This window comes from Piliocolobus tephrosceles, chromosome 3 (assembly GCF_002776525.5).
Source record: "Piliocolobus tephrosceles isolate RC106 chromosome 3, ASM277652v3, whole genome shotgun sequence".
NCBI lineage: Eukaryota > Metazoa > Chordata > Mammalia > Primates > Cercopithecidae > Piliocolobus > Piliocolobus tephrosceles.
Window position 1 is genome coordinate 82,630,347 of NC_045436.1, and position 24,304 is coordinate 82,654,650.

At 40.5% G+C, this 24,304-nt stretch overlaps 1 protein-coding gene and 1 long non-coding RNA gene across 4 annotated transcripts in view; one reads left to right on the plus strand and one right to left on the minus strand.

The window, feature by feature from the left end:
- UBE2D3 (ubiquitin conjugating enzyme E2 D3) overlaps positions 1-774 on the minus strand; it is a 33,291-nt gene extending 32,517 nt beyond the window's left edge. Inside the window, exon 1 of one of the 3 annotated variants that reach the window (XM_023220111.2) lies at positions 544-774. The gene's annotated coding sequence lies outside the window, so the exon portion shown is untranslated. Of the gene's footprint in view, positions 1-24 lie in introns of all 3 variants that reach the window. The other 2 variants (XM_023220110.2, XM_023220108.2) reach the window with 2 other exon arrangements.
- On the plus strand, positions 397-22,287 carry LOC111547976. Its single transcript, XR_002733285.3, has 2 exons — positions 397-785; positions 21,516-22,287. It is a non-coding gene; the product is annotated as an uncharacterized LOC111547976 (long non-coding RNA).
- Positions 22,288-24,304: the final 2,017 nt, after the last annotated feature.

The window sequence follows — 24,304 nt, forward strand, 5'->3', positions numbered from 1 at the left end:
CTAGCCGTCCACACCCACGCGTACAGAGGGGCCGGGGCCTCCCTCAAGCTGCGGCCTCGGCCTCCTCCCCGCGCGGCAGCTGGTGCCTCCCCGGCCCTACGGGGCTCACGCGCACAACACAGCCACAAGATGTCCGCTCTGACGGAACTACTGCCAGCTGCCACGCTCCGCCCCTCCCCCTCCTCCTGCCTCTTCACTGCCGCGGATCAGTCCGCCAACGCCGCCGTCGCGAGCACAGGTCCGATGTGAGGCCGAAGCCAGACGGCTTGCTTCCCACGTCCGGGACCGAGTGAATACGTGCCAAGCCCTTTTCCTTCTCCTTCTCGGAACAGCACCTTCTTACTAAACAGATCGGAGATTGGACCAGGAGGGCGGGGGAGGGAGGCGGATCATGGGCTGGGGGAGGGTAGACGAGTGGCGGAAACCCTTAGGCTCAGAGAAACATCGAGAACCGGAAGGAGACCATGGGAGGAAGGTAAAGGAAGCTGCCGCTGCGCGATCCAGCCCCACGCCCCTCCCCACAGCGTCCCCCAGTTTCCTCACTTGGTATTGAGGAGATGACTCTCGCGAGAACTTCGTGGCTGGCTAACCGAAGCGGTAGCTCTGCAATGACTTAAGAGCAGTTTTGTGCGCTCTTCCTGACGGGGTTCCGCCCCCAAAATGTGCAAGATCTCGCGAGACGCAGTAAGGCACCGGCTCGAACTGGGGCGGGCCACTGCCAGGAAAGCACCGCCCCTGAATGCTTATACTGGTGGTTGGAAGAGGAAATGGAATTCCCCGGACTGGTAAGAGCGCGCGCAGACACAGCCCTCTCTCACGCGCCCAATCAGGAGTGTGTGGTGGGCGGTGCCAACGATTAATTACCAGATACCTTTAGTCTAGGTTGGGCCGGGATTTTGAGGTTTCCGGTGGAGCAGGTGAGCAGTATTTACTCGCCTGCCTTCCTGGGCTGGTTATTCTATGGGAGTAGGCGCCCCTCAAGATGGGAATAGTAGTTTTAAATAGACCCAGGTTGGCCTCTCATCAGCGCTCTCACGTGCTGAAGTCTAGTGTATCTCTGACACTGAAGGAGCAGTACGGAGAAGAGCAGGGATCGGGCTGAGTCAGGCTCAATTGAGTGGATGGGGCTAGGGCAGAGAGTGTTAGGGGCAGGGTTTTCACTCGTCTCCGTAATCAGTCGCTGCCATCCGCCAAGGTGTAGATGTGGGAACAAGCTTAAATTCTCAACCTTTAGCTTCTGTTGCTGTGTTTCAGTTCTTGAGGCAGAAAGTGTTGAGACTAATTAAGAAATTAGGTAGCGTTTAGAGTCATAAAAACAATACAATACTTCCTGAAATATCCAAGTTGGGAGATGGGATTTACATGAATAGGACTGGCCTGTTTTAGTCAAGGGTTTAAAGTATAGAGAGGGCAGTTATCCTCTCTAGTGTATCCTTCAGGCAAAAGAAAGACCTTAATTTTTATGAGGAATTTAAAGGTGGGTAAACACTGACCAGCTTAAGGTTTTCTAATATTCCTTAATGACCCCAGTTACCGAAGTGGAGATCTTCAATCACATGGAAAAATAAGCTTGTTTTAAAAATACACTTAATTTGAAAACTGTTGCAGAAAGTTTTACCTAATAAAAACACGTCAACAATGATGAATATAAGTGGTCTAATGTATACTGTTCAAGTGGCTATGTAGTGTCACTGGTGAAGCAGTGCTTCTCAAACTAACGTCCATAGGAACCACCTGGGGTTTTGTTGAAACTGCGGCTTTGATTTGGTAGGGCAGAGATGGAGCCTGAGAGCCTACAGTTCTAACTAGCGCCCAGGTGATACAGATTTTTCTAGTCTGAACCACCCCGTGAGTAGCAAAGCACTGAAGTGCTTACCTCATGGCCTAACTGCTCTTGAGGCTCACCTCTGGCCCCTCCTTCCTCCCTGAATAATCTATGTTTTCTCTCCTAGCTAGCCAAATATACTAAAAGCACAGGATTAGGCATGAAGGTGGAGGGAGGAACCCAGATTTGTTATTGCTTCCCATTTGTTTGATACTGGCCTGGTTATGTTCTGACCCCGTTTCTTCACCGCTAAAGTAAGTAATAATAACTATCCTTTCTCATAGAGTGATTGTGGGGTTTAAATGTCATAATATATGTGAAAGGGCACTGTAGACTCTACAGTGTTGTATAAATGTCAGTTATTAAAGTAACCAGACAGACATTAACTGGCCATAGGGTGAAACAAATGTATAGTAGTAGTAATGGCCACGCCTAGTAATCCCAGCACTTTGGGAGGCTGAGACGGGTGGATCACATGAGGTCAGGAGTTCGAGACCAGCCTGGCCAACATGGTGAAACCCCATCTCTACTAAAAATATAAAAATTAGCTGGGTGTGGTGGCAGGCGCCTGTAATCCCAGCATCTCGGGAGGCTGAGGCGGGAGAATCACTTGAGCTTGGAAGGCGGAGGTTGCGGTGGGCCGGGATCACACCACTGCACTCCAGTCTGGACGACAGAGTGAGACCCTGTCTCAAAAAAAAAACAATTCCTAATATATATGGAGTTCTCGAGTATCCATGCTCATAAAGGCAATGGATTGTGTAATCACAAACTCATTTTTGTTAGGCACTAAAGTAAATTCATTGGTTGATTGGGCTTTCTGTTTATACATGTTTGTATTTCCATTAGTGGACTTACATTTCTGCTCATGTTTTGCCATGGTTAAAATCAAAAGAAACAGCCTAGAAGCATTTTGATGCCTTAGGATAAAGCAGGCTACGATTAAGTCAAATTTTTAAACATTATTCACATACCTCTTGTTACAAAGAGCCCACTTTACAGTGGCAAATAAAGTTAAAACATTTTCATTCATTTCACTTACTTGAATTACCATCGTAGAAATGTCCTCGTTTGAAACAAGAAAGGAAAATAATCATGTTTTCTATATTGCAATTGGAAATATGCTAAAAATAAAAAAATTCTGGCAGTAAATACTGAAAGAAAATTTACATTTAGAAATTAAGGTACAAAAATGTTGAAAATTTAATTAACTAAAAATAATCCCTTCCTTAATACTATTTTGAAGTCCTAAAAACTTTGTAAACATAGTAGATCAGATTATCTTGCATGAATTGACATAAAACGTGAGAAAATACAAAGGATCAAGAAAATTAAAGCCGGGCTGCTGTCTCACGCCTGTAATCCCAGCAGTTTGTGAGGCGAAGGTGGAATGATCACTTGAGCCCAGGAGTTTGAGACCAGCCTGGATAACATAGGGTGACCCGATCTCTACAAAAATAATGAAAAAATTGGCCTAGCTTGGTGGTACACACCTAGGGTCCCAGCAATTTGGAAGGCTGAGGTGGGAGGATTGCCTGAGCCTGGGAGGTTGAGGCTGCAGTGAGCTGTGATTGTGCCACTACATTCAAGCCTGGTGACAGAGTGAGACCCTGTCTCGGAGAACATTACTAGTAAATGGGCAATTAATTTACTAATCTGAATAATGGTGGTGTGCCAGGGTCTTAATATTACATGAATTTTTCAGTGAGGCCACATTATTACAATAACTTGAGAAGGGGTTAATTAGAATGTACCGATGCATATAATTATATAATTAACATAACTTATATATATTTATGTTAATATTGTATCTATGTTTTCATGTATCTTTAACTTTGTTACAGAATATTATAACTTGCTAAAGACACTGGCTCTAGTACAGTGTATACCATTTTATTAGTTTAATTAAATTGTAAATGTTATGGTCCAGATTTTATATTCAGAATGCTCATTTACATATTCTGCCTGGACCAAGTAATTTGGACCCCAGGTCAACCAAATGTTATTTTACATTGCTTGCACAAAATTCAAATTAATTTCTATATTTACCAATTCAGAATCTCATTAAGTCAGATTAATATGATTTAAGAAACTGTACTTTATTTCATGCTAAGAATATCATTTTGGCCTTAATAAGGTTTTTGGCATGTAATGAACCATGCACAAATCTTTGAGATAAAAATAGAGCATTTTTCCACACAAAAACTTATATATATACACAAATGTTCAGAGTAGGACTATTCTACTTTTTAGTAGAAACAACTCAAATGTCCATTAGCGGATGAATGGATAAAGAAGATGTGATATATTTGGATAATGGAATATTATTATTATTATTATAAGGAACAAAGTACTAATACATGTTACAAAATGTATCTTGAAGCCTTAAAACATTCTGACAAGTGAAAGAGCCAGACACAAAAGGCCACATACTGTTTGACTCTATTTATATGAAATGACCAGAATAGTGCATTCTGTCTTCCAAAAAGTTTGTTTACTTACAAATACAGGTAAAAAAAAAAAAAAAGAAAAGAAAAAGAAAAAATCTTTGTAAGACTGCTTTTGGTGTAGGGTGAGGCATGATAAAGACATTGCCATTCAGTTTGTCAATCAGTGATACTTAGGTCCGAACAGGCAAGTGGAAGTCTTTCAGGTTTCGGACAAAGAATGTTAATGTAGTAGAGATCTGTTGATAGACTCACTCCTATTTTTCTATTTATGTAAAAAACATCGAATTACTATTATGTGCTAGACACAAGATACATAAACAAAAGAAACAGATGTCACCTATAAGAAAGTCTTTTGAGGAGACCAGTAAGCATCAGACAACATCATAGAGTGGGTTCAGTGACATAAATGTGTGCACAGAGCACTATTAATGTACTGAACTCAGCTGGGGGTGGTCAGGGAAAGTTTCTCTGAGGAAGAGAGTTGTATTAAATGAAAAAAAGGGAGCAAGGCAAAGTTGGAAAAAAAAATTGTGAGGGAAGCTCCTAGGCAGGTGAAACAGCATGCAAAGTCTCAGAGTTGACTTGGTAAGTTTTTGAAACTAAAAAAACTTTGGCTGCAGTATTGGGAGGTTGAGGTGGCGGGGGGAGCGGCAAGGAGAGAATGAGAAGACAGAAAAGATGAGGGGACAAGACAGATTTGAAAGACATGACTGGAGATCTTGAGGGCCTTTTATTCCGAAGGGGATGGGATGGCATGGGATGGAGGAATTGAATTTTTAACAAAACTGGCTTGATCAGATTTTGATGGCAAAAAGATTACTGTGATAGCAGTGTTGAAGCATGTGCCCAAAGTATGTATTGGGATGGAGACTAGAGGCAAGAAAAACAGGATGTCAATGAAATAATCCAGAAGAAATGTGAGAAAGATCTGAAATAGTTGCACTAATAAGAGATAGTACAGGAAATAAATTTAGTTTATTTACTGGGTCGAACTTGCCTAAAAAATATTTCGGGAGGGATTCTCAGTACAGGAAGTAAATTTAGTTTATTTACTGGGTCAAGCTTGCCTAAAAAATATTTTGGGGGGATTCTCCCTCCAGTTACTTTTATTAGAATGTTACAATAAAATCAAGCCAGGCACAGTGGCTTATGTATGTAATTCCAGCACTTTGGGAGGCCAAAGCGGGAGGATCGCTTGAGTCCAAGAGTTTGAGATCAGCCTGGCCTGTGCAACATGATGAAACTGTGTCTCTACAAAAAAATTAGGCGTAGTGGCATGCGCCTGTGTTCCCAGCTACTCTGGAAGCTGAGGTGGTAGGATCCCTTGAGCCCAGAAGATCAAGGCTGCAGTGAGCCATGATCGCACCATTGCACTCTAGCCTCGGTGAAAGTGAGACCCTGTCTCAAAAAAAGAAAAAAGTTTATAGAAAAAAAAACCAAAATGTGATATTCTAATAAAATAACTTGAAACATAATAGTATGAACTTCCTATGTTTTTAGCTCTTAAAGAACTATGAAACTAAAGTTTACAGTGGAAACACATGCTACAATTTTTTTTGCAAATCAAATCTCCTCTTGAAACTCAAATATAGGACTAACCGCCACATTTCATTTCTTTTAAATTTGGCCGTGTCTGTACTAACTGCTGTGATCTGTGTCTCAGTTCTCTTACCACTTTACTAGAACCTTTGGGAGACTTTTGTTCATTCGTTGACTGATATCATTTGGTTTTCATGTGGCCAGAAAAAAGAATTTATTATCTATTTCTGTTCCATCTGCCTAAGACAAAATACTGTTATGTGTTGCCAACAAGATCATAAACCTAAATAAAACACAGGCTCTAAAATCACATGGCAGTACTTAGTATAAGTGGGAATCAAGGTGACTGGGACTGTGCTTACAGTAATTATAGATTACTAAAATCACAAAATGGAAAAAAACTTCATGTAAAGAATTCAAAGAATTTAGTTTGATGTAGATAGAGATTATAAAAATCCTTTTGTCACATACCTAAAGTGGAATTTGTTAAGTTTGACCTTGTGACTTTCAAGTCAAGAAATGCTAGGCAGGTAGAACAGATAAATTAATAAACCTGATTCTGACATGGAAGTAAAAGGGCTTTAAAGAGGTTAGAAGCATTTTAAGGTTTATTCCCATTCTGGAACTCAGGACATAATTTCTTTTTTTTTTTTTTTTTGAGACGGAGTCTCGCTCTGTCTCCCGGGCTGGAGTGCAGCGGCCGGATCTCAGCTCACTGCAAGCTCCGCCTCCCGGGTTTACGCCATTCTCCTGCCTCAGCCTCCCGAGTAGCTGGGACCACAGGCGCCCGCCACCTCACCCGGCTAGTTTTTTGTATTTTTTAGTAGAGACGGGGTTTCACCGGGTTAGCCAGGATGGTCTCGATCTCCTGACCTTGTGATCCGCCCGTCTCGGCCTCCCAAAGTGCTGGGATTACAGGCTTGAGCCACCGCGCCCGGCCCAGGACATAATTTCTTATAGAAAAGTAGTTGTGCCTGCAGGTCAGTTCACAAAAGGCTTTAAACCCCATCCTGCCTTTATATATTACACTTATGAGAAAATGCTTCATAGAATTCCAAATTGATACAGGAGGACCGACCTACCCCTCTGCCCATCAGAATTCCTGTGGCTCAGGGCAAGTACTGAAGCCAAATAGGAAGAATTGACTGAGGGTAAAATCACGTTTTGAGTGGTTGGATGAAAGCTTTGGAAAGTTGGAGAATGGTGGTTAAGGAATCTGTACATTCAGCCTTCTTGAGTGTTACTGTATGTTTTGGGTTAGTGCTGGGTTACCTTTTCTTTTTTAGTGCCAAATCCATTAATTTACATTCCTCTCCACTGCCATTATCAATTGCTTCCTAACAGAAACCAGTAAACTTTCTTTCCCCCCCTTTTCTATGGAGAAGAGCAGTTTCACAAGAGTCAACTTTTCTTATACTTTTGTTCCTAAAATAAATATACACCCTGTTAAGTTTCCATAAGGGTTTTTATTTCTGCAAGTATGACTTTAGTGTTTATATATGATTATAAGCAAGCAGCTAGCAGGGAAACCATGGGTAAAGGGTTAAAAAACTCATTTGATCCTAGTTTCCCTCCCACCACGACTTCAGCCCCCAGCCCCTACCTAACAAATTAGACCCAATAGAAAAGGTCACAAGATTGAGGGCCGGGTGTGGTGGTGCATAGCTGTAATCCCAGCACTTTCGGAGGCCAAGGCAGGGTGGATTGCTTAAACCCAGGAGTTATAGACCATCTTAGGCAACATGGCAAAACCCGTCTGTACAGAAAATAAAAAATCAGCACGGCGTGGTGTGCACCAGTCATCCCAGATACTAGGGAGGCTGAGGTGGGAGGATTACTTGAGCCCAGGAGGTCAAGGTTGCAGTGACCTGTGATCAGGCCACTGCACTCGAGCCTGGGTGACAGAGTGAGACCCTGTCCGAAACAAAATGAAACAAAAAAACCGAAGATTCAAGTATTTTTTTTTGTCTTGTCTCTTGTTTGTTTTGAAACAGGGTCTCTCCATTACCCAAGTTGGAGTGTAGTAGCACCATCCTGGCTCACTGAAGCCTCTGCCTCCAGGGCTCAAGCAGTCCTCCCACCTCAGCTTCCCAAGTAGCTGAGACTACAGGCATATGCCACTAGGCCTGGCTAATTTTTGAACTTGCCTACTCAGATTCTTTCTCCTTTTCCATCCATCTCTAATCCCCACTCTCTCAGGATACCCTGATGGCTCTGCGGGTATCCTTAGTGTTCACTTATCACAGTCTGCAGAATCAGCATTCTAACAAATATAAAATATCTTAAGTTACAATGAGGAAACTTCATTATGAGTAATAGTAACATGTAAAACAAATACAATCAGCCCTCCAGATCTGTGAGTTGCACATCCATGGATTCAACCAACCGTGGATCCAAAATACACATTTTTAATTGCATATTTTCTGAACATACATACTTTTTTCTTGTTACTGTTCCCTAAACAATACAGTATATTTACAGAGTGTTTACACTGTACTAAGTATTATAAGCAATCTAAGGAGGATGTGTATAAGTTATATGCAAATATTATGGCATTTTGTATCATGGATTTAAGCATCCTTGGATTTTGGTATCTGGGAGTGGTTCTGGAAACAATCCCTCATGGATACCGGAGGATGACTATAATATGAAGTATATTAGGGACAAACATATAAAGACAGGCACTCAGAGGAAGAGAATCTGGCTTACCAGCAGACATGTAATAAAAACATGAGAATTTCAGTTGCCTAACATCTCAATGTAAGCCAGATATGTGCTTGTTAGCTGCCCAAAGAACCTATTTCAGTTTAATCCTGAAAGAAAGGAACTATGTTGTCTAGCCATAAAGCAGTTACCTTTTCCTCATTCTACCAGTCAGACCACAGCTACATTGTTATATTTTTAACAGCTTTATTGAAATATAATTGACATACAATAAATTATACATACCTAAATAAACAGTTTGTTAAGCTGACATACATATATACCCATGAAGCTCACCAAAATCAAGATAATGAACTTCATCACCAGTTTCCTTACGCTCTTTTATAAATCCTTTCTCTTGTTCTTCCCCCACCCCTCTGTCTTCTTATCCACAGGACACCTCTGATCTGTTTTCTGTCATGTTAGATTAGTTTGCATTTTCTAGAACTTTATTGAAGTTGAATCACAGTACACCTTCTTGTCTGCCTTTTTTCACTTAGCATAATTATTTTGAGACATATATTGTCTCTCAGTAGCTCATTCTCTTTTATTGCTAAATAATGTTCCATTGTATGTATTTGCCACAATTTATCCATTCACCAGTCAGTGGACATTTGGTTTGTTTCCAGTTTTTTTTGGGGGGGGACTGAGTCTTATTGTCACCCAGGCTGGAGTGCAGTGGCGCAATCTTGGCTTACTGTAACCTCCACTTCCCGGGTTCAGGTGATTCTCCTGTCTCAGCCTCCCGAGTAGCTGGGACTATAGGCACCCGCCACCATGTCGGCTAATTTTTTTATGTTTTAGTAGAGATGGGGTTTCACCATGTTGGCCAGGCTGGTCTCGAACTCCTGACCTCAGGTTATCCGCTCGGCTTGGCCTCCTCAAGTGCTGGGATTACAGGAGTGAGGCACTCCACCCAGCCTGTTCCAATTTTTGTCTTATTACACATAGGGCTACTATGAACATACTGTGTAAGTGTTTATATGGGCATATGTTTTAATTTCTCTTGAGTAAGTAGCTTAGGAGTGGAATAGCTAGATCATATGGTAGATATGTGTTTAACTTTTTAAGAAACTGCCAAACTGCTTTCCCAAGTGTTTTTTACCACTTTATGGTCCCACAAGCTATATATGAGTGTTCCAATTTCTCCTGACTGGTAGGGTTAGTCTTTTCAATTTTGGCCGTTGTAATACGTGTGTAGTGGTATTTCATTGTCATTTTAATTTGCATTTTCCTAGTGACTAATGATATTGGCATCTTTTCATGTGCTTCTTTGTCATCCACATATCTTCTTTGCTGAAATGTCTGTTTTTTTTCCCATTGTTTATTGTATTCCTTTTGCCAGTATTTAATTACAGGTGACACGTATGGGAGTGGCCTTAAATTTTTTTTAACTAATAAAGTCATAACAAGGTAACATATACCTGGAGGAATATGAAAAAGCATGACAAACTTTACTTTGCGAGATAGCAAAATTTAAGGTTTCGCTATATAAATCTGAGTATTAGGTCAATTTTTTTTTTTGTGGGTTTTTGGGTGAAACCTGCTAGACAGCTTCTAAAAGAACAGTCACACTATATCTATTTTTTAAATTATTAGCTAGCAGAACCACCTCAACCCATATTGACTAGTCCCTAAGTGACCTCCACAATTAAGAGTATAGGCAGTAGTTAGAACTGGCTTGGAACAGCTTACAAGGGTCAATTTAAAAATTTTAGGAATTCTGCAGGCTTACTGTTAAACACAGCCATTATTAAAAATTAATTAGAGAAACTGACAATTGTATTAAAATCTATTAAATAAAGCTCAATAATAAATACTCAAAACTCACTTCCTAGTTTATTCTACTACAGACATACCTCATTTTATTGAACTTCATGGATATGGTATATTTTACAAATTGCAAGTTTGTGGCAGCCCATATTGAGCAAATTTGTGTTGCCATTTTTCCAACAGCATGTGCTCACTTTGTTAGTATGTTTTAGCAATAAAGTATTTTTTAGTTAAAGTATGTACAGGCCAGGTGCAATGGGTCGTGCCTGTAATCCCAGCATTTTGGGAGGCTGAGGTGGGAGGATCGCTTGGTCCAGGAGTTTGAGACAGGCTTAGGCAACACAGTGATCCTGTCTCTACAAAGAATTTTTCGGCAGGGCGCAGTGGCTCACACCTGTAATGCCAGCACTTTGGGAGGCCGAAGGAGGCAGATCACAAGGTCAGGAGATCGAGACCATCCTAATACGGTGAAACCCCATCTGTACTAAAAATACAAAAAAATTAGCCAGGCGTGGTGGCGGGCGCCTATAGTCCCAGGTACTTGGGTGGCTGAGGCAGGAGAATGGCATGAACCTGGGAGGTGGAGCTTGCAGTGAGCCGAGATCGCACCACTGCACTCCAGTTTGGGCGACAGAGTGAAGCTCCATCTCAAAAAAAAATTTTTTTTCTAAAATTTTCTATAATAGCTGTAGTCCCAGATATTTGGGAGGCTGAAGTGGGAGGATTGCTGGAACCTGGGAGGTTGAGGCTGCTGTGAGCCATGATCTTCCCACTGCACTCCAACCTGGTGACAGAGCAATAGTCTGTCTCAAAAAAAATGTTTCTACAGTCGTTAGACATAATGCTATTGCACATTTAATATAGTGTAAACGTAACTTTCATATGCACTAGGAAATGGAAAAATTCACACGAACGAAATCCACAATATCTCTGAGGTATGCTATACCTTTAACTGTGTTTCGTGTTTTTGTGGCTATGTCTATTGTATCTGCATGGTGGAAGTATTACAGTTTGATAGTGTGCACCTCTTCCCAGCTCTGTGTTCAGTGATGTTCTTTGGCAACATGACACAGTACCACATAGGAGTACTTACCCCAGGGAAATGTGCAAACACCACAGATCAGATCTCTGCCTGCTGCTCCCTAATTCAGACTAGTTGTTAAACATTTTTTTACCAGCACACTTGTGATGACATGACCCTTCAAGTTGACTGACTTCTGTCAGCAGTAATGAATAATCGAGGCATCAGTTAGATGGAGAGTTTACCTTTGTGAGACACTTAACTCTCAAAAAGAAATATTTCTGTTACAGAATAAAGCTTTAACACCTAGTTTTCTTGGTGTTCAATGTTTTCCTTACTTGCAAATTCTCTAAGGTAGAGAAAGGCAAAGTCTGACTACTGGATAAGGGGGGATACTAATACAGTAGTTCTGTGGTCTCAAGTAAAAGCATAAAATGTTACATTTGAAGTAGAACTAGAAAGGATGCTAAACAAAACTGTGCTAGGCAAAAAAAAGAGAAAAAGAAAAAAAGGGAAAGGCAAATAGCTCTATCTAACCAAAATTCTATTCATGTGAGGGAGCAAAAGACAATACAAGAGGAGAGTTTTTTCTAATGCCCACATCAGCTTTTTTTTTTTTTTTTTTTTTTTAATACTTTAAGTTCTAGGGTACATGTGCATAGCGTGCAGGTTTGTTACATATGTATACTTGTGCCATGTTGGTGTGCTGCACCCATCAACTCGTCAGCACCCATCAGCTCGTCATTTACATCAGGTATAACTCCGAATGCAATCCCTGACCCCTCCCCCCTCCTTGTGATAGGCCTCAGTGTGTGATGTTCCCCTTCCTGAGTCCAAGTGATCTCATTGCTCAGTTCCCCACCTATGAGTGAGAACATGTGGTGTTTGGTTTTCTGATCTTGCAATACTTTGCTGAGAATGATGGTTTCCAGCTGCATCCATGTCCCTACAAAGGACACGAACTCATCCTTTTTTATGGCTGCATAGTATTCCATGGTGTATATGTGCTACATTTTCTTAATCCAGTCCGTCACTGTTGGACATTTGGGTTGATTCCAAGTCTTTGCTATTGTGAATAGTGCCGCAATAAATATACGTGTGCATGTGTCTTTATAGCAGCATGATTTATAATCCTTTGGGTATATACCCGGTAATGGGATGGCTGGGTCATATGGTACATCTAGTTCTAGATCCTTGAGGAATCGCCATACTGTTTTCCATAATGGTTGAACTAGTTTACAATCCCACCAACAGTGTAAAAGTGTTCCTATTTCTCCACATCCTCTCCAGCACCTGTTGTTTCCTGACTTTTTAATGATTGCCACTCTTACTGGTGTGGGATGGTATCTCATTGTGGTTTTGATTTGCATTTCTCTGATGGCCAGTGATGATGAGCATTTTTTCATGTGTCTGTTGGCTGTATGAATGTCTTCTTTTGAGAAATGTCTGTTCATATCCTTTGCCCACTTTTTGATGGGGTTGTTTGTTTTTTTCTTGTAAATTTGTTTGAGTTCTTTGTAGGTTCTGGATATTAGCCCTTTGTCAGATGAGTAGATTGCAAAAATTTTCTCCCATTCTGTAGGTTTCCTGTTACTCTGATGGTAGTTTCTTTTGCTGTGCAGAAGTTCTTTAGTTTAATTAGATCCCATTTGTCAATTTTGGCTTTTGTTGCCTTTGCTTTTGGTGTTTTAGACATGAAGTCCTTGCCCATGCCTATGTCCTGAATGGTATTACCTAGGTTTTCTTCTAGGGTTTTTATGGTATTAGGTCTAACATTTAAGTCTCTAATCCATCTTGAATTAATTTTCGTATAAGGAGTAACGAAAGATCCAGTTTCAGCTTTCTACTTATGGCTAGCCAATTTTCCCAGCACCATTTATTAAATAGGGAATCCTTTCCCCATTTCTTGTTTTTCTCAGGTTTATCAAAGACCAGATGGCTGTAGATGTGTGGTATTATTTCTGAGGGCTCTGTTCTGTTCCATTGGTCTATATCTCTGTTTTGGTACCAGTACCATGCTGTTTTGGTTACTGTAACCTTGTAGTATAGTTTGAAGTCAGGTAGCGTGATGCCTCCGGCTTTGTTCTTTTGACTTAGGATTGTCTTGGCAATGCGGGCTCTTTTTTGGTTCCATATGAACTTTAAAGCCGTTTTTTACAATTCTGTGAAGAAACTCATTGGTAGCTTGATGGGGATGGCATTGAATCTATAAATTACCTTGGGCAGTATGGCCATTTTCACGATATTGATTCTTCGTATCCATGAGCATGGTATATTCTTCCATTTGTTTGTGCCTCTTTTATTTCACTGAGCAGTGGTTTGTAGTTCTCCTTGAAGAGGTCCTTTACATCCCTTGTAAGTTGGATTCCTAGGTATTTTATTCTCTCTGAAGCAATTGTGAACGGAAGTTCATTCATGATTTGGCTCTCTGTTTGTCTGTTACTGGTGTATAAGAATGCTTGTGATTTTTGCACATTAATTTTGTATCCTGAGACTTTGCTGAAGTTGCTTATCAGCTTAAGGAGATTTTGGGCTGAGATGATGGGGTTTTCTAAATATACAATCATGTCATCTGCAAACAGGGACAATTTGACTTCTTCTTTTCCTAACTGAATACCCTTTATTTCTTTCTCTTGCCTGATTGCCCTAGCCAGAACTTCCAACACTGTGTTGAATAGGAGTGGTGAGAGAGGGCATCCCTGTCTTGTGCCAGTTTTCAAAGGGAATTTTTCCAGTTTTTGCCCATTCAGTATGATATTGGCTGTGGGTTTGTCATAAATAGCCCTTATTATTTTGAGATACATTCCATTAATACCGAATTTATTGAGCGTTTTTAGCATGAAGGGCTGTTGAATTTTGCCAAAGGCCTTTTCTGCATCTATTGAGATAATCATGTGGTTTTTGTCTTTGGTTCTGTTTATATATGCTGGATTACGTTTATTGATTTGTGTATGTTGAACCAGCCTTGCATCCCAGGGATGAAACCCACTTGATCATGGTGGATAAGCTTTTTGATGTGCTGCTGGATCCGGTTTGCCAGTATTTTATTGAGGATTTTTGCATCGATGTTCATCAGGGATATTGGTCTAAAATTCTCTTTTTTTGTTGTGTTTCTGCCAGGCTTTGGTATCAGGATCATGTTGGCCTCATAAAATGAGTTAGGGAGGATTCCCTCTTTTTCTATAGATTGGAATAGTTTCAGAAAGAATGGTACCAGCTCCTCCTTGTACCTCTGGTAGAATTCAGCTGTGAATCCATCTGGTCCTGGACTTTTTTTGGTTGGTAGGCTATTAATTATTGCCTCAATTTCGGAGCCTCCTATTGGTCTATTCAGGGATTCAGCTTCTTCCTGGTTTAGTCTTGGGAGAGTGTAAGTGTCCAGGAAATTATCCATTTCTTCCACATTTTCCAGTTGATTTGCGTAGAGGTGTTTATAGTATTCTCTGATGGTAGTTTGTATTTCTGTCGGGTCGGTGGTGATATCCTCTTTATCATTTTTTATTGCATCTATTTGATTCTTCTCTCTTTTCTTCTTTATTAGTCTTGCTAGCGGTCTTATCAATTTTGTTGATCTTTTCAAAAAACCAACTCCTGGATTCAGTGATTTTTTGGAGGGATTTTGTGTCTCTATCTCCTTCAGTTCTGCTCTGATTTTATTTCTTGTCTTCTGCTAGCTTTTGAATGTGTTTGCTCTTGCTTCTCTAGTTCTTTTCATTGTGATGTGAGAGTGTCAATTTTAGATCTTTCCAGCTTTCTCTTGTGGGCATTTAGTGCTATAAATTTCCCTCTACACACTGCTTTAAATGTGTCCCAGAGATTCTGGTATGTTGTATCTTTGTTCTCATTGTTTTCAAAGAACTTCTTTATTTCTGCCTTCATTTCGTTATGTACCCAGTAGTCATTCAGGAGCAGGGTATTCAGTTTTCCATGTAGTTGAGCGGTTTTGATTGAGTTTCTTAGTCCTGAGTTCTAGTTTGATTGCACTGTGGTCTGAGAGACAGTTTGTTATAATATCTGTTCTTGTACATTTGCTGAGGAGTGCTTTACTTCCAATTATGTGGTCAGTTTTGGAATAAGTGTGATGTGGTGCTGAGAAGAATGTATATTCTGTTGATTTGGGGTAGAGAGTTCTGTAGATGTCTATTAGGTCTGCTTGGTGCAGAGATGAGTTCAATTCCTGGATATCCTTGTTAACTTTCTGTCTCGTTGATCTGTCTAATGTTGACAGTGGGGTGTTGAAGTCTCCCATTATTATTGTATGGGAGTCTAAGTCTCTTTGTAAGTCCCTGAGGACTTGCTTTATGAATCTGGGTGCTCCTGTATTGGGTGCATATATATTTAGGATAGTTAGCTCTTCCTGTTGAATTGATCCCTTTACCATTATGTAATGGCTTTCTTTGTCTCTTTTGATCTTTGATGGTTTAAAGTCTGTTTTATCAGAGACTAGTATTGCAACCCCTGCTTTTTTTTGTTCTCCATTTGCTTGGTAGATCTTCCTCCATCCCTTTATTTTGAGCCTATGTATGTCTCTGCATGTGAGATGGGTCTCCTGAAGACAGCAGACTGATGGGTCTTGACTCTTTATCCAGTTTGCCAGTCTGTGTCTTTTAATTGGACCATTTAGTCCATTTACATTTAAGGTTAATATTGTTATGTGTGAACTTGATCCTGCCATTATGATATTAACTGGTTATTTTGCTCGTTAGTTGATGCAGTTTCTTCCTAGCCTCGATAATCTTTACATTTTGGCATGTTTTTGCAATGGCTGGTACCGGTTGTTCCTTTCCATGTTTAGGGCTTCCTTCAGGGTCTCTTGTAAGGCAGGCCAGGTGGTGACAAAATCTCTAAGCATTTGCTTATCTGTAGAGGATTTTATGTCTCCTTCACTTATGAAACTTAGTTTGGCTGGATATGAAATTCTGGGTTTAAAATTCTGTTCTTTAAGAATGTTGAATATTGGCCCCCACTCTCTTCTGGCTTGTAGAGTTTCTGCCGAGAGATCTGCTGTCAGTCTGATGGGCTTCCCTTTGTGGGTAACCCGACCTTTCTCTCTGGCTGCCCTTAAGATTTTTTCCTTCATTTCAACTTTGGTGAATCTGGCAATTATGTGTCTTGGAGTTGCTCTTCTGGAGGAGTATCTTTGTGGCGTTCTCTGTATTTCTTGAATTTGAATGTTGGCCTGCCCTACTAGGTTGGGGAAGTTCTCCTGGATGATATCCTGAAGAGTGTTTTCCAACTTGGTTCCATTTTCCCCCTCACTTTCAGGCACCCCAATCAGACGTAGATTTGGTTTTTGTTTACATAATCCCATACTTCTTGCAGGCTTTGTTCATTTCTTTTTCTTCTTTTTTCTTTTGGTTTCTTTTCTCGCTTCATTTCATTCATTTGATCCTCAATCGCTGATACTCTTTCTTCCAGTTGATCGAGTCGGTTACTGAAGCTTGTGCATTTGTCACGTATTTCTCGTGTCATGGTTTTCATCTCTGTCAGTTCGTTTATGGCCTTCTCTGCATTAATTATTCTGGTTATCAATTCTTCTACTCTTTTTTCAAGATTTTTAGTTTCTTTGCACTGGGTACATAATTCCTCCTTTAGCTCTGAGAAGTTTGATGGTCTGAAGCCTTCTTCTCTCATCTCGTGAAAGTCATTCTCCGTCCAGCTTTGATCCGTTGCTGGCGATGAGCTCCGTTCCTGTCTTCTGTGTCGCTCGCGCTGGGAGTTGGAGACTGGAGCTGTTCCTATTCAGCCATCTTGCTCCGCCCTTCCCAAAGCAGCTTTTTAATGGATGAAGCTCTTTTTTTCCAGAGTTACTGAAGCTTCTGGATGTTGTTAGGAATTTAAGTTCCCAGACAGATTCAGTAAAATACTATAGCAGTCCAGAGAAAACCAAATAAACTTGCGGGGAGAGGGAGGGAAGGGAAATTCTTAGTATAAAAGATAAATCTACGCTAAAGTTGAATGGCTGTTACAATTAAATTTTTTAAAAACTGGGAGAAACTGACTAAGGATTTTATATGGAATAGAAACTGTCTTATACTTTAGGGTCTAAATGAAAGGCATATACATTTAAAATGTAAAAGAAAGAAATGTATCATATCACTTTCTTCTTTCTTTTTTGAGACAGGGTCTCACTCTGTCACCTAGGCTGGAGTGCAGTGGCGCCATCATGGCTCACTGCAGCCTCAACCCCCCAGGCTCAAGTGATCCTCCCACCTCAGCCACCCCCACCAAGGAGCTGGGACTACAGGCGCTTGCCACCACACCCAGCTAATTTTTTTTTTATCTTTTGTAGAAACAGGGTTTCGCCATATTGCCCAGGCTTGTCTTGAACTCCTGGGATCAAGCATTCTGCCCGCCTCAGCTTCCTGAAGTGCCACGATTACAGTGTGAGTTACCGCACCTGGCCTCATACGATTTTGAATAAGGCATTTGCTTTATGCTTTACAAGGTACTAGTAGTAAAAACTGTTTAGAGTGATGCACATAAAGAGGAGTTCAGACATAAATGTAAGACCTGAAGCTATAAAACTACTAGAAGAAAACAGGAAAACCACTTCAGGACATTGGTCGTAGGCAAAGATTTTATGGCTAAGACCTCAAAAGCACAAAAAGCAAAGACAAAAATAGCCAAATTGGACTATATTAAACTAAAAAGCTCAGCAAAGAAAACAGCAGAGTAAAGAGATAACCACTTGTATGGAAGAAAATATTTACAAACTATTAATCCAACAAGGGACTAATGTTGAGAATATACAAGAACTTAACAGTAAAAAAAAAAAAACCCATTAAAAGTGAGCAAGGGATATGAATAGACATTTCTCAGAAGAAGACACAAATGCCCAATAAGTATATGAAAAATGCTTAATATCACTAATCATCAGAAAGATGTAAATGAAAACCACAATAAGGTATCACCTATGACAGAGTGGTTATTACTAAAAAGACAGAAAATAACAGATGCTGGTAAGGATGCAGAAGAAAATTCTTTTACACTGTCAGTGGGAATGTAAATTAGTACAGCCTCTATGGAAACATAGTATTTCCCAAAAAACTGAAAGAACTGCCATATGATCTGTCAATCCCACTATTGTGTAGTTATTCAAAGGAAAATAAATCAGTTCAATGTAGCACTATTCACAGTAGCAAAGAACAGAATCAACCTAAGTGTCCATCAACAGATGAATGGATAAAGAAAATGTGTTACCTATATTATACATGATGAATACTATTTGGCCATAAAAAAGAAGGAAATCATTTCCTCTGCAGAAACATGGAAGGTACTGGAGGTTATTGTGTTAAGTGAAATAAGCCAGGCACACAATGAAAAATATCACATGTTCTCTCACTCATGTGGAAGCTAAACATGTTGATCTCATGGAGGCAGAGAGTAGAATGATGGTTGCCAGAAGCTGGGAAAGGTGTCTGGGTTGGGGGGGATGAAGAGAAGTTGGTGAATGGGTACAAACATACAGTGAGCTATGGAACAAAGGAATGTTTAACAGCAGAGTAGGGTAACTATAGTTAGTAACAGTGAATGCTTTTTGTATTTTAAAATAGCTAGGAGAGAAGACTTGAAATGTTCCCAGCACTTAGAAATGAGAAATATTCGAGGTGATGTATACACAGTCAAGGTAACAAAATAGCTCATATACCTCATAAATATGTAAACTATTATATATCTTTTTTTTTTTAAAGTATAGCAGTTTGGTACAAAAATTAGCCAGGCATGGTGGCAGGCACCTGTAGTCCCAGCTACTTGGGAGGCTGAGGCAGGAGAATCGCTTGAACCCAAGAGGCAGAGGTTGCTGCAGTGAGCTGAGATCGTGCCACTGCACTCGAGTCTGGGTGACAGAACAAGACTCTTAAAAAAAAAAAAAAAGTATAGCAATTTGGTATTAAACTGGAAGGACCAAAGGAACTAACAAATAATCTTTAAACCAGTCAATGCCCTATGTAATTTGTTTACCAATAAATTGGACAGAACAGATGGAACTTTAGTGGATATAGGTGGTTTACTTTTAAATGAGGAGGGAATACAAATTCCCCAGGAGATAACCTCTTTGTCTAAGAACATACAGTTTTATCGAGGAGATAGAACATTCTCATATGAAAAATACCTAAGAATATGTGAAACTAATACATGTAATGGGAAGCTATTACATATATTAAGAGTAACTTCGTTGTTCAGTTTTTAGTTACTGCTGAATATCTTGACAATTTAAATAAATCACTGTTTTTTCCCTAACCTTGTCCAGATTTCCAAAACCCAGTTACTCTCCTAACCAGTCTACTTAAGTGAATATACTTTTCCAGTCACCAAGACTGAGATTCAGTATATTGGAGTCATCTTTACCTTTCACCCTTCCCTTTTCTTATAAGTGTCCCTTTCTACTTATTTAGGCCTTCAATGCATATTACACCTTAAATTGTATAAGTTTATACATTTTAAAAGATTTTCATCATTATATAATCACTCTGAGTTAAGCAGAAGTGATTAACATTTCATCACTCAAGTATTGAGGGCCTACAAGGTCACTACAAGGTGAGTGACATATAAATAAGGATGCAGAATCAGACAGGTTAAATGACTTGCCCAAGGTAACAGGATCAGTCATTATTACCAGTCCTATGATTCTAATGTAAACATTCTTCTCATTACACTATGATGCCTCTCAACTCATATTTGGTCCATTACTGTAAATTCGTAGTGGGCGTCTCTGCCTCTGCTTTTCCTTCTCCAGACTATCTTGCAGATCACCATTAAATTAAACACAGCTTTCATTATAATATAGCACAATAAAGAACTTTTCAATCGTGTCCCATTGTATAGAGGAGAAAAACTTTATCTCTGCTTTTATACAGGGTATCTCTTACTGAACTGTGATCCTCATATTCTTTGGAACATACCTTTACTTTTCTAGGAGTATGCCTTTGCTTTTAGCAGTGTTAAGCTTCTTTGAGGGACTCAAACCTACTTTGAGTCCCTAAGTAACAGTTATTGCCATAGACCTAGATATTTATGTACCAAGCATTATCTATAGACTACATATATGCACAACAACTACCTTGTGTATTTTGACTGAGGGAGTAAAGTTTTTGATATTAAAAAAAAAAAAAAGAGTCCTCTTTGCTGGGTGAGGTGCCTCATGCCTGTAAATGCAGTGCTTTGGGATGCCAAAGCAGGAGAATCACTTGAGACCAGGAGTTTGAGATCAGCCTAGGCAACATAGTGAGACCCTGTTTCTACCAGAAAAAAACAAAACAAAACAAAAAAATGCCGGGCATGGTGGTACAAACCTGTAATCTCAGCTACTCAAGAAGGCTGAGGTGGGAGAATCAATTGAGGCCAGGATTTCAAAGCTGCAGTGGGCAATGATGAGGCCAGTACACTCCAGCCTGAGCAACAGAAAGTGTCTTAAAAAAAAAAAACAAAAAAAAACCCCTCAAGTTTCACTTCTGATAATTAAGAACTCAGTGGTTTTGATCATACTTCTGCTGTGAACAACTAGAAAAGCTAGACCAAAACCAAACACCTACCCCTATTTAAAGGCACTTGTTAGTGACAAGTTGTATTTTCCACTGTCACAACAAAGAAAAAGGCAAAACATGTGGCAGGCATCTTTAGATTTGGAGACAACAAAACACAGTACAATTGGGTAAGCTGTTCTCAGAGGCTTAACTGTAACTATAAGACTACCAGTTTTGGCCAGGCATGGTGGCTCACGCCTGTAATCCCAGCACTTTGGGAGGTCGAGGTGGGCGGATCACCTGAAGTCAGGAGGTCAAAGCCAGCCTGCCCAACGTGGTGAAATTCCGTCTCTACTAAAAATAAAAAAATAGCCGGAAGTGGTGGTGCATGCTTGTAATCCCAGCTACTCAGGAGGCTGAGTTAGGAGAAGCGCTTGAACCTGAGAGGCAGAGGTTGCAGTGAGCTGATACCTTGCCACTGCATTCCAGCGTGGGCAACAGAGTGAGACTCCGTCTCAAAAAAAATTACCAGTTTTGAGTGGGGTAGGGCTCAGACTTAGGCTTTATGATCCTGTAGACCCAATGGTATTGGAAGTTAATGTAGGAGAGATGTTATATGAAGCCTCTGGCAAGTTTCAGTACAAGAATTACAACATAGACCTTAATTTAAGGTTTAGGAGTAAGACCGTATCTTCCTTAGCCATGGTTTTGATTCATTTTGTTTTTTCTTTGAAAAGCACCCCTTGATTTGCTACTGGCACCTGGAAGAGATGTAACACCCGACCATGGGACATCAAGTGACTGTGTGAATCAAACTGCCCATCATGAATTGTTGTTATTTGACTCAACCAAACTGTACAACTGGATGAGCACAGGAGCAGTGCACTACATATGGGACTGGAACCATGAATGAGCGGTGACTCAGACTCCTATAGTACCTGCCTCTAATCCTTCAGCACTTCTCCCTCAACCCACATAAACTGTCATCACAAGGAGTTCCATCTGATCAGTTAATGAAGAGAAAAAAGTATGGATATTGTGGATATCTTAACATCTCTCTGGCCATTGGACCCCTAGAAACCTGTGACAAGTCCTGGAAGTTTTTCAAGGTTCATCTTGCACCTTCTAGCATGCGTTATGTCTTACCAAAGCATGTAGAATGCTGCCTACTTCTCATCAGTTTCATTTAATATAATTTCATTACTCTAATAAATCAGTGTGATGTTCTATGGAATAGCAAGACCATCAAGGTCCCTTCATACAATGTAGAGAACAGGAGAGTTGATGTAGCCTGAGACAAGACAGTAAGGACTTACTGTTGTTCCTCCTATTTAAATGTAGTCTGTTTCTGATTCTCCTTATAATTAGAATTGGGGTGGGGGGACATTTCCAGATCAATATCAGTATCATGTCAACATGTATATTAATTTCTTCCAAAGAAGATACCACACCTAGAACAGCAACCATAATTGGCATCCCTACCTAATTAAAGTTTGCAGTCCACTGTCATTCTTCACTAGCCATCTGGTTTTTATACTTTCATTCTCTATGATGCATCTGGTGGCCACAGGAAATTTAAATGGGAATGTGGTATGAATCACCATGGCAGCATGGTGGCACTAATCTCTGCAATTTCTTTTGGTTTTTCTATTTTGCTTTTTATGTTTTGTAGAAATGGAGTCTTGCCATGTTATATAGGCTGGTCTCAAACTCCTGGGGTCAAGTAATCCTCCTGCCTTGGCCTCCCTAAGTGCTGGCGTTACAGGCATGAGCCACTGTGCTTGACCAATATCTGCCATTTCTTCAGGGTATATCCCTGCTTTTCCTTTACTATCTTAATGAGGAGTGGTAGAAGGCAGACCTAAGCTGCTGTGTAGCACTTTCCACCATAATAGCAATCCCTCCATGGATCAGGAAACCAAAATAAAGATTGTTATTAAAAGATATATATCACTACTACACATCTAGGACTGGAGAAGTAACCACAGTATGGGTCCTTCTGGATCCACTGTCAGCCACAGCCTGGCCAAGATTCCATCACTTGACTTCCGTAGGTCCCCTATTCTGACTAGTCGTCCAGGGTAGAGTTTTTGGTTTCTAGTATTAGTACAAGTTAAGAGACAGTGCCTTAAGAATTCTAGCCAGCCTGGCCAAGATGCCGAAACCCCATCTCTACCAAAAATACAGAAAACTAGCTGGGAGTGGTGGTGCACACCTGTAGTTCCAGCTATTCGGGAGGCAGAGGTTGCAGTGAGCTGAGATTATGCCACTGCAGTCCAGCCTGGGTGACAACAGAGCAAGACCTTGTCTCAAAAAAAAAAAAAAAAAAAAGAATTTTGGATATTTACCTTTCTCTAGTGAATGGTCACTGGTCCCTATGGAAAAGGCTTAGGGCAATGATTCTCCCAACATGTCTGCTCACTGGAAGTATCTGGGGAACTTGAAAAAATACTGCCCGGGTCTTCCCCAAGATTATTATTTAATTAGTCTGGGTTGTGGACTGGGCTTTAGAATCCTAAGGTGTTCTAATGTGCAGACAAGTTTGGGAACCCCACTGGATTAGGGAACAATTCATGGTATACAGCCGTGATTGCATTGCCCCGTTCGTCAAAGGATCCAGTCTCTTTCCATCAGTGAAGGAGTACCAAGTCTGGGAGCTAGATGAGATGCTTCAAATTTTACTACAAAAACACAAGAATTTTTCCACCTATATATGTCAAGCAGCACCTTGGTAGGTTACTTAATCTATTTTATTTCCAGGGACCTCATGATCATTTAGCCATTATCACTTTTCCCTGTGGGTCAAAATACTCTGGTTAACGTTCTCTCCTCTGACTTATTTTGGTAATTGTGCCTACTTTGTCTCTGAGAGAGAGATATGTATGTGTGTGTGTATATATATGTATATATATGTGTGTGTATATGTGTGTGTGTGTGTGTGTGTATATATATATATATATATATATATATTTTTTTTTTTTGAGACAGAGTCTTGCTCTGTTGCCCAGGCTGGAGTGCAGGGGCATGATCTCAGCTCACTGCAACCTCCATCTCCCAGGCTCAAGCCATTCTCTTGCCTCAGCCTCCTGAGTAGCTGAGACCACAGGCAGGCACTACCACACCCAGCTAACTTTTGTATTTTTACTAGAGATGAAGTTTCACCATGTTGGCCAGGCTGGTCTCAAACTCCTGCCCTCAAGTGATCTGCCTGCGTCGGCCTCCCAAACTGCTGGGATTACAGACGTCAGCCACTGTGTCCAGCCTGTGTCTGATATTTATATGCTATTATGTGTCCTCTATTGCCTTGGGATTCTAATGTTCCCACTAAGATCAGCAAACCCAGTTCCACTACAGTGTTCACCACCATCATCTCTTGACAACAAAGACAGCTACTTTAGAGCTCCTTGTGAAATGGTAGTGCTTCCATCATCATTGTATTCCTTAATGATATGGGGAAAATTAACAATGGCTAAGGAGCCTTTGTGTTTTCTCCTCTACAATATGCCCAGGAATTTCTGGCATTTTG